Genomic DNA, 11535 nt, shown 5'->3' on the forward strand with positions numbered 1-11535 from the left:
GTGATGCTGAAAAACTAATTCATGCATTTGTTTCCTCTAGGCTGGACTATTGTAATTCATTATTATCAGGTTGTCCTAAAAGTTCCCTAAAAAGCCTTCAGTTGGTTCAGAATGCTGCAGCTAGAGTACTGACGGGGACTAGCAGGAGAGAGCATATCTCACCCGTGTTGGCCTCCCTTCATTGGCTTCCTGTTAATGCTAGAATAGAATTTAAAATTCTTCTTCTTACTTATAAGGTTTTGAATAATCAGGTCCCATCTTATCTTAGGGACCTCATAGTACCATATTACCCCATTAGAGCGCTTCGCTCTCAGACTGCGGGCTTACTTGTAGTTCCTAGGGTTTGTAAGAGTAGAATGGGAGGCAGAGCCTTCAGCTTTCAGGCTCCTCTCCTGTGGAACCAGCTCCCAATTCAGATCAGGGAGACAGATACCCTCTCTACTTTTAAGATTAGGCTTAAAACTTTCCTTTTCGCTAAGGCTTATAGTTAGGGCTGGATCGGGTGACCCTGGACCATCCCTTGGTTATGTTGCTTTAGACGTAGACTGTGTTTCATAATTATTGTATGGCCTTGCCTTGCAATGTGGAGCGCCTTGGGGCAACTGTTTGTTGTGATTTGGCGCTATACAAGAAAAAAGTTGATTGATTGAGTTGATTGAAGAGTTTCAGTCAGGTTTTAGAATTCATCATAGTACAGAAACAGCATTAGTGAAGGTTACAAATGATCTTCTTATGGCTTCGGACAGTGGACTTATCTCTGTGCTTGTTCTGTTGGACCTCAGTGCTGCTTTTGATACTGTTGACCATAAAATTTTATTACAGAGATTAGAGCATGTCATAGGTATTAAAGGCACTGCGCTGCGGTGGTTTGAATCATATTTGTCTAATAGATTACAGTTTGTTCATGTAAATGGGGAATCTTCTTCACAGACTAAAGTTAATTATGGAGTTCCACAAGGTTCTGTGCTAGGACCAATTTTATTCACTTTATACATGCTTCCCTTAGGCAGTATTATTAGACGGTATTGCTTAAATTTTCATTGTTACGCAGATGATACCCAGCTTTATCTATCCATGAAGCCAGAGGACACACACCAATTAGCTAAACTGCAGGATTGTCTTACAGACATAAAGACATGGATGACCTCTAATTTCCTGCTTTTAAACTCAGATAAAACTGAAGTTATTGTACTTGGCCCCACAAATCTTAGAAGCATGGTGTCTAACCAGATCGTTACTCTGGATGGCATTTCCCTGATCTCTAGTAATACTGTGAGAAATCTTGGAGTCATTTTTGATCAGGATATGTCATTCAAAGCGCATATTAAACAAATATGTAGGACTGCCTTTTTGCATTTACGCAATATCTCTAAAATCAGAAAGGTCTTGTCTCAGAGTGATGCTGAAAAACTAATTCATGCATTTATTTCCTCTAGGCTGGACTATTGTAATTCATTATTATCAGGTTGTCCTAAAAGTTCCCTAAAAAGCCTTCAGTTGGTTCAGAATGCTGCAGCTAGAGTACTGACGGGGACTAGCAGGAGAGAGCATATCTCACCCGTGTTGGCCTCTCTTCATTGGCTTCCTGTTAATTCTAGAATAGAATTTAAAATTCTTCTTCTTACTTATAAGGTTTTGAATAATCAGGTCCCATCTTATCTTAGGGACCTCATAGTATCATATTACCCCATTAGAGCGCTTCGCTCTCAGACTGCGGGCTTACTTGTAGTTCCTAGGGTTTGTAAGAGTAGAATGGGAGGCAGAGCCTTCAGCTTTCAGGCTCCTCTCCTGTGGAACCAGCTCCCAATTCAGATCAGGGAGACAGATACCCTCTCTACTTTTAAGATTAGGCTTAAAACTTTCCTTTTCGCTAAGGCTTATAGTTAGGGCTGGATCGGGTGACCCTGGACCATCCCTTGGTTATGTTGCTTTAGACGTAGACTGTGGGGGGGTTCCCATGATGCACTGTTTCTTTCTCTTTTTGCTCCGTATGCATCACTCTGCATTTAATCATTAGTGATCGATCTCTGCCCCCCTTCTCGGCATGTCTTTTTCCTGGTTCTTTCCCTCAGCCCCAACCAGTCTCAGCAGAAGACTGCCCCTCCCTGAGCCTGGTTCTGCTGGAGGTTTCTTCCTGTTAAAGGGGAGTTTTTCATTCCCACTGTGGCCAAGTGCTTGCTCATAGGGGGTCGTTTTGACCATTGGGGTTTTTCATAATTATTGTATGGCCTTGCCTTACAATATGGAGCGCCTTGGGGCAACTGTTTGTTGTGATTTGGCGCTATATAAGAAAAAAGTTGATTGATTGATTGTCTGTACGTCGTTGTGTGATTCACAACATTAAATTGTTACTTTTTGGCTTATCCATTGTCCGTTCATTTACGCCCCCTGTTGTGGGTCCGTGTCATGACACTTTCACAACAGGATTGTCTTACAGAGATAAAGACATGGATGACCTCTAATTTCCTGCTTTTAAACGCAGATAAAACTGAAGTTATTGTACTTGGCCCTACAAATCTTAGAAACATGGTGTCTAACCAGATCCTTACTCTGGATGGCATTACCCTGACCTCTAGTAATACTGTGAGAAATCTTGGAGTCATTTTTGATCAGTATATGTCATTCAATGCGCATATTAAACAAATATGTAGGACTGCTTTTTTGCATTTGCGCAATATCTCTAAAATTAGAAAGGTCTTGTCTCAGAGTGATGCTGAAAAACTAATTCATGCATTTATTTCCTCTAGGCTGGACTATTGTAATTCATTATTATCAGGTTGTCCTAAAAGTTCCCTGAAAAGACTTCAGTTAATTCAAAATGCTGCAGCTAGAGTACTGACGGGGACTAGAAGGAGAGAGCATATCTCACCCATATTGGCCTCTCTTCACTGGCTTCCTGTTAATTCTAGAATAGAATTTAAAATTCTTCTTCTTACTTATAAGGTTTTGAATAATCAGGTCCCATCTTAATTTAGGGACCTCATAGTACCATATCACCCCAATAGAGCGCTTCGCTCTCAGACTGCAGGCTTACTTGTAGTTTCTAGGGTTTGTAAGCGTAGAATGGGAGGCAGAGCCTTCAGCTTTCAGGCTCCTCTCCTGTGGAACCAGCTCCCAATTCAGATCAGGGAGACAGACACCGTCTCTACTTTTAAGATTAGGCTTAAAACTTTCCTTTTTGCTAAAGCTTATAGTTAGGGCTGGATCAGGTGACCCTGAACCATCCCTTAGTTATGCTGCTATAGACTTAGACTGCTGGGGGGTTCCCATGATGCACTGAGTGTTTCTTTCTCTTTTTGCTCTGTATGCACCACTCTGCATTTAATCATTAGTGATTGATCTCTGCCCCCCTCCACAGCATGTCTTTTTCCTGGTTCTCTCCCTCAGCCCCAACCAGTCCCAGCAGAAGACTGCCCCTCCCTGAGCCTGGTTCTGCTGGAGGTTTCTTCCTGTTAAAAGGGAGTTTTTCCTTCCCACTGTCACCAAGTGCTTGCTCACAGGGGGTCGTTTTGACCGTTGGGGTTTTTACATAATTATTGTATGGCCTTGCCTTACAATATAAAGCGCCTTGGGGCAACTGTTTGCTGTGATTTGGCGCTATATAAATGAAATTGATTTGATTTGATTTGATTCACTGAAGCAGGAAAGAATGCCTTTAGTTTTTCAGCTTCCTCTGATTGGAACGTTCTCCAATCCGAACTGAAACTGTTCAGACTGACTTCCTTGACTGCTTTTGCCTGGAATAAATTACAAGAGGAGTGGAAATTAAAAGTATTAATTGCACTGAGCACTTTTAAAGCCACATTGAGATCACTTGAGGCCAACTCCATAATATGCACTTCTTTTTTATACTATGCTTGTAATTTAAATTTTTATCCATCTTTTTATTTGCCTTGTTTACTTTATTATTTACTTGTGTTTGTGTAAATGTGTAATTGTGCTTTGTATTTGCTGCTGTTTATCTTGGCCGGGACTCCCTTGGAAAAGATGTTCTTAATCTCAAAGGGAGTTTTTCTGGTTAAGTTTAAAGAATAAAAAAACATGCCCAGCGCAGGATTCGAACCTGAAAAGAGCTCAACGGTAGACGACCATAGCTACAAAACGCATGCGTAAAATCTTTCAAATAAATAAGGAGGGAAACGTATTTAATTTTAAAAAACAATGAAACAATGTATAAAAGAGGATGTTAATTTATGACATATTTTCCTGCCTAATCCCCAAAATTTCAGCCGATGTTAAATGACACAACATGTAAGTTGGAGCAAACTTTGCTGCAAAGAGATCTGTGCTCGACTGATTCTGTCTGCTCGTCTTGATCAGTGAGAAAAGGAGGCTGGAGATAATTATCATACCGCACAACGTGCGTTGTGGGCATTTGAACGGCGTTTTTTTAAGGGCTCCATTGCGGCGTAAAGAACGGCGTATTGTTTCACACATTACGGCACATTTAATGGCGTCGTCTTTAATTACAACATAAAAAACAATGTAATAATCGTCAAAACGGGATTTTGTTACGGCATATTTTTTGGTGAAATATGTCTGAAAGTGGCGTAATTGTGGCACAGTTAGCTTGCCATACTCCGCAAAACCAGCTGGCAATCGCATGCGATTCGTGCGTGGGGACTTCTTTGGTGGAGCAGCTGAGTGAAGCTGACACCCCATCCACGTGAAAAATTCCAGCAAATAGATTAAATGGTTAGTGCTCCGTTTGTGCTGGTTTGTGCCGTTAAAACTGTCATTTGTGCTGCTTTCCTTTCTGAGATATTAAGAATTATTTTTTAGGTCATCCAAAGGTCACCATCCCCCCATCTTTCTCCAAAACAAACCAGGGTGGTCTACTTTTTTAGTGCTCCGTTTGTGCTGGTTTGTGCCGTTAGAACTGTCGTTTGTGCTGCTTTCGTTTATGATATATATAATTTGCTTTCAGGCCATCACTGACGAGCTAAATTGATGACGTCTGTGGTCTGCGCTGGACGTCACAAAGCAAGCAATTATTCATTTCGTATTTTTCTTTCATCATGCAAGTTAAATTCTGGTATTGCCGCTGTTGTAAAATGTGTGCCTTCTTGTATTGTTTTTTCACTTTATATCTTAAGAAAGATTATGAAAAAGAATGTTTTCTCATTTAAAGAAATGTGCTTTAGATGGCAATGTCAACTACTGTCATCAAGTTGAAGTTCAAGTTGTCTTTATTATCCCCAAAGGGGCAATTTGGTTTGCAGCAGCAGCAAAAATACACACCAATTCACACATCCAGTAAAACAATAACAAAAAATAGACAATTAAAAAGATGAACAACAATTACAGTTACAAAGACTAGTTTAAAACACCAACTGCAACCGGAATAAAAGAATTTTTAAATCTGTTGGTTCTACACTTGGGGACAGTGAACCTGCGGCCGGAAGGCAGCAGTGTGAACTCAGGATCGGCTCCACCCATGCAATGAGTAATAAACAGTAATAAACAGGAGTAAGAGTTATATATATATATATATATATATATATATATATATATATATATATATATATATATATATATCCTTAGCATTTTCTAACCCTCTGTGTGACTTTTGTACAAGGTAAGTAAACTAATAATCCTGAGGTTTTAGATTAAACACTCCCTGCTGCTACTACAATCCAGCCCCAGTTTAGCAGAGCCATTAGCATGGTCGTATCCCGTGACATAAATATTTCTGTAAATCCACAACTTCTATTTGAAGTCCAGACTTTTTAAACAAGTTGAAACAAAGATTCTTCAAGGCTTCTTCCTGCAGCTTTTACCTTCATATTCAGTCATGGATGCTTCGGCACGTCAGCTCATTCCACAGGGTTAAGACACATTTTTAAAGTTGAACAGGTACAGTGCATCCAGAAAGTAGTCAGCCCCTTGGTATTTCACATATTTTAATTTGTTTATGGCATTTCAAATACAAAAAGGAAACCAGGCTTCTCAATATAAACATTTCTAAAATGATCTTACTTAAACTCAAACTGAAAGTAAATCTCTACAACCTGACATAAATTAAATAAAAATATGAAAGCCAAGATGATGGGTTCCATAAGTACAAGTAATCAGCCCCTTTGGTATAATACCTGTAAATAATCAGTTATTGCCAGTTTTCTTCAGACAAGTCAGGGGATGGATACATGAACATTTCCAAGTCACTGAATATGTCTTGGACCTTATTTACATCAGTTATGAAGAAATACAAACAGTATGACACTCTGTGATAAATCTGTGTGGAGTAGACAGTTCTGAAAAACTAAGTGACTGTGCAAGAAGGAGAAGAGTGAGGAAAGCCGCCTAGACTCCTTGACAACCCAGATAAAGTTACAGGCTTCTGTGGCTGTGATTGGAGAAATTATGCACAGTGCAAGTGTTGGATTTTGTATCCCCAGTTATACAGCTTCATGATGAAGTCGAGCAGAGGAGGATTTTCTCTGAAACAAGACCTGAAAGTTCACATACAATTTGCCAGAAGGTACATCTGAGATGCAAGCCTAGATTTGATGTTTTAGTGAAAGAATACCCTCCTCTATACCACTTCATCATGAAGCATGAAGTATAACTGGGGATACAAAATGCAGAATTTGTACTGTGCACAATTTATTCAGTCACAGCCAGAGAAGCCTAAAACTTTTTCTGGGTTGTCTGGGTGTCTTGGTGGCTTTCCTCACTCTTCTCCTTCTTGCGCAGTCACTTAGTTTTTCAGAACTGTCTACTCCACACAGATTTACCATAGAGTGTCATACTGTTTGTGGGTGATTCTTAGACTACGGGCACTTATTATGTCCTTTGATCATATCGTATGAAAAACAGAAAAAAGGGGAAATTTCACACTTTTATAGTTATCTTTACAATGAAAGTGTGTTAAGAAATTTGTTCTAGTAGTCTATGATGACTTTTTCACCTTTTTTCAGCATCATTATATGCACATATTGCCATTTTGTGCTTGTCCCACACCCAGACTTTTGATTTTCAATGATAAAAATGAATGGTAAAGAAACATTTTTTCTAATGTTTTAAAATATCTCTGAATAAAATATCAGTAAAATAATCAAAACATAATTGGGGTATTCAGTGTCATACAACTGTTGTGATTTTTTAAAACAAAATGTAGTTGTCCCACACTATTGCTGTAATTTCCACCACAACACTGTAATATCCCTTTAAACAGTTTGTATGAAAGATTGTTTGGGTAGTTTCTATGGAGATAAACAGTGACATCAGAGCACATGTATATAGCGCCATATCACAACTGTTGGGAAAGTGTAAGTACACGGACCCACAACAGGGGGCGCAAATGAACGGACAATGGAATAGGTCAAATAACAACACTTTACTGTTGCGAACGTGCACAACAAACACAACAGATTACACAATAGATCAAAGGTCAAATTACAAGGTGTCGTGTGGGCAGGCTCGAAGATAGGAGACGCCTGTCCAAAGCAGAACCGGAACCACACGATTTCCTCCACCACCAGACCCCGGGAATACTGGAGCCGCCAAGTCCCAAACTCCCAGGTGGCCACTGCCTCCGCGTGTCGGACCTGGTACTGCTGGCGAGGAACAAAAACACAATTAAACGTGGGTGCGTCTGCACCCAGCAATCTGCACGGCAGGGAAGCTACCTCCACCTCTCGTTGGAGAAAAGTCTGTTATCACTCACAAAAATCACAAAAAAAGGCTTTCTATCAAGCAGTCAGGCTGAGGATATTACCTTTCAGGTAGAACGATATCTCGGCAAAGAGGTGGAGATGACGTCTTGCTGATATACCGATGCAGATCAGATGAGTGGTGACAGCTGTCACAGGTGATGAGTGTCAGCTGTCACCCCGGCTGCTCCTGTGAGGCGGCAGCGCCCTCTGATGCCTGGAGCCCGCACTCCAGGCAGGGTGCCCTCTGGTGGTGGTGGGCCAGCAGTACCTCCTCTTCAGCGGCCCACACAACAGGACCCCCCCCCTCAACGGGCGCCTCCTGTCCGGGTGGCGGCGGTAGAAATCGGCCAGGAGGGCCGGGTCCAGAATGAAGCTCCTCTTCACCCAGGAGCGTTCTTCAGGTCCGTACCCCTCCCAGTCCACCAAATACTGGAAGCCCCGGCCCATCCTACGGACATCCAAAAGCCGGCGCACAGTCCAAGCCGGCTCGCCATCGATGATCCGGGCAGGAGGCGGTGCCGGACCCGGAGTACAGAGGGGTGAGGTGTGATGTGGTTTGATTCGGGACACGTGAAATACAGGATGGATCCGCAGTGAGGCCGGCAGCTGAAGCCTCACTGCGGCTGGACTGATGACCTTCTGGATTTTGAAGGGACCGATGTAACGGTCCTGTAACTTGGGGGAGTCCACTTTGAGGGGGATGTCCTTTGTCGACAACCACACCTCCTGCCCTGGCCGATACGCAGGGGCCGGGGTCCGCCGACGGTCTGCATGGGCCTTTGACCTCATCCGGGCCCTCAGCAAGGCAGAACGGGCGGCACGCCACACCCGACGGCACTTCCGTAGGTGGGCCTGGACCGAGGGCACACCGACCTCTCCCTCAACCACTGGAAACAAAGGCGGTTGGTACCCCAGACATACCTCGAAAGGGGAGAGGCCGGTGGCTGACGACACCTGGCTGTTATGGGCATACTCGATCCAGGCCAGATGGGTACTCCAGGCCGCCGGGTGCGCGGCTGTCACGCAACGCAGGGCCTGCTCCATCTCCTGATTGGCCCGTTCTGCTTGCCCGTTGGTCTGGGGATGGTACCCGGATGAGGGACTCACCGTGGCCCCCAGTTCCCGGCAGAAGCTCCTCCAGACGTGCGAGGAGAACTGGGGACCGCGATCTGAGACAATGTCTGTTGGGATCGCATGCAGCCGGACGACGTGGTGAACCAGGAGGTCCGCTGTCTCCTGGGCCGTCGGGAGCTTCGGGAGGGCCACGAAGTGGGCCGCCTTGGAGAATCGGTCCACTATCGTGAAGATGGTGGTGTTGCCCTGGGACGGCGGGAGACCCGTGACAAAATCCAGGCCGATGTGGGACCAGGGGCAATGGGGCACGGGCAGCGGCTGGAGCAGACCCGAAGCCCTACGACGGTCAGCCTTGCCCCTGGCGCAGGTGGTGCAGGCCTGGATATAATCCTGGATGTCGGCCTCTAGGGACGCCCACCAGAAGTGCTGCCGGACAACTGCCACGGTTCTTCGCACCCCTGGATGACAGGAGAGCTTAGAGCCGTGACAGAAGTCCAGGACTGCAGCCCTAGCTTCTGGTGGGACGTAAAGTCTGTTCTTCGGCCCAGTTCCAGGGTCCGGGCTTCGTGCCAGGGCCTCCCGGACGGTTCTCTCTACGTCCCAGGTGAGGGTGGCCACGATAGTGGACTCCGGGATGATGGGTTCCGGTGGATCCGACAACTCCGTTTTAACTTCATCTTCATGTACCCGGGACAAGGCATCCGATCTCTGGTTCTTGGTCCCGGGACGGTAGGTGATCCGGAAGTCAAAACGGCCGAAGAACAGTGACCAGCGGGCTTGCCTGGGATTCAGCCGCTTGGCGGTCCTGATATACTCCAGGTTCCGGTGGTCAGTGAAAACCGTGAATGGCACGGACGTTCCCTCCAACAGATGTCTCCACTCTCCAAGAGCCTCTTTCACCGCAAGGAGTTCTCGATTGCCGACATCATAGTTCCGTTCGGCCGGGGTCAACCTGCGGGAAAAATAGGCACACGGGTGAAGGACCTTATCGGTCTTCCCGCTCTGGGAAAGCACAGCTCCTATCCCTGAGTCCGAGGCGTCCACTTCAACCACTAACTGCCGACTAGGATCGGGCTGCACCAGAACGGGTGCAGACGAGAAGCGCCATTTCAACTCCTTGAACGCGGCATCGCAACGATCCGACCAGGTGAAGGGAACTTTTGGTGAGGTCAGGGCTGTCAGGGGGCTAACTACCTGACTGTAGCCCTTAATGAACCTCCTGTAGAAATTAGCAAAGCCGAGGAACTGTTGCAGCTTCCTACGGCTAGTGGGTTGGGGCCAGTCTCTCACCGCCGCAACCTTGGCCGGATCAGGAGCGACGGAGTTGGGGGAGATGATAAACCCCAGGAAGGACAAAGAGGTGCGGTGGAACTCACACTTCTCGCCCTTCACAAACAGCCGGTTCTCCAACAACCGCTGCAGGACCTGACGTACATGCCGGACATGAGTCTCAGGATCCGGAGAAAAGATGAGTATATCATCTAGATATACGAAGACGAATCGGTGCAGGAAATCCCGCAAGACATCATTAACTAATGCTTGGAACGTCGCAGGGGCGTGACCTAATGGGGTGTTGAATGCCGTCTTCCATTCGTCTCCCTTCCGGATCCGAACCAGGTGATACGCATTTCTAAGATCCAGTTTAGTAAAGATTTTGGCTCCATGCAGGGGGGTGAACACGGAATCTAATAATGGCAACGGGTATCGGTTGCAAACCGTAATCTCATTCAGCCCCCTGTAATCAATACATGGACGAAGTCCGCCATCTTTCTTGCCCACAAAAAAGAAACCTGCCCCCATCGGGGAGGTGGAGCTCCGGATCAGCCCGGCAGCTAATGAGTCCCGGATGTAGGTCTCCATTGATTCGCGCTCAGGTCGTGAGAGGTTGTACAGCCTGCTGGACGGGAACTCAGCGCCTGGAACCAAATCAATGGCACAATCGTACGGACGGTGCAGGGGAAGGGTGAGTGCCAGATCCTTGCTGAAGACGTCAGCAAGATCGTGGTACTCAACCGGCACTGCCGTCAGATTGGGCGGGACTTTGACCTCCTCCTTAGCCTGGGAATCGGGAGGAACCGAGGATCCTAAACACACCCGATGGCAGGTTTCGCTCCACTGAACCACCACCCCAGACGGCCAATCGATCCGGGGATTGTGCTTTAACATCCATGGGATGCCCAAAATCACGCGGGAGGTGGCAGGAGTTACAAAAAACTCAATCTCCTCCCGGTGGTTTCCAGACACCACCAGAGTTACTGGTGGTGTCTTGTGTGTGAGTAAAGGGAGGAGGGTGCCATCTAGTGCCCGCACCTGCAATGGCGTAGGAAGCGCCACCAGAGGGAGCCCTACCTCCTTTGCCCATCTGCTGTCTAGCAGATTCCCTTCTGACCCCGTGTCCACCAGTGCTCGGGCTTGAAGGGTTAAATCCCCGCTCAGGATTGTGACTGGGAGTCGTGTGGCAATTTGTGTGTGTCTCACTTGAATGTCTTGACCCCCCCTTAGCCCAGTCTCTAAGGGCGAGTGTTGACGTTTTGGCCGTTTGGGGCAGTCTCTCTGTGTGTGCTGTGTTGAGCTGCAGAGAAAACACTCTCCACGGATCAGCCTCCCCATTTTGGCCCTGTGCGTCTCCCTAACAACGTTAACAGGGGGAGCTGTTGCCCCACAAAGCGCTGCGGCTGTGGAGCGTGGGGAGGGCGGCCCCTTTTCGAAACCGGAAGGGAGAGGGGCGGCGCGTATCCGGTCACGTCCTTCGCCGGTTGACGCCCCTCGGGATCCATGACGTTGGCCGAGATATCCTGTTGGG

Source organism: Thalassophryne amazonica, chromosome 11 (genome assembly GCF_902500255.1).
Source record: "Thalassophryne amazonica chromosome 11, fThaAma1.1, whole genome shotgun sequence".
Taxonomy (NCBI): domain Eukaryota; kingdom Metazoa; phylum Chordata; class Actinopteri; order Batrachoidiformes; family Batrachoididae; genus Thalassophryne; species Thalassophryne amazonica.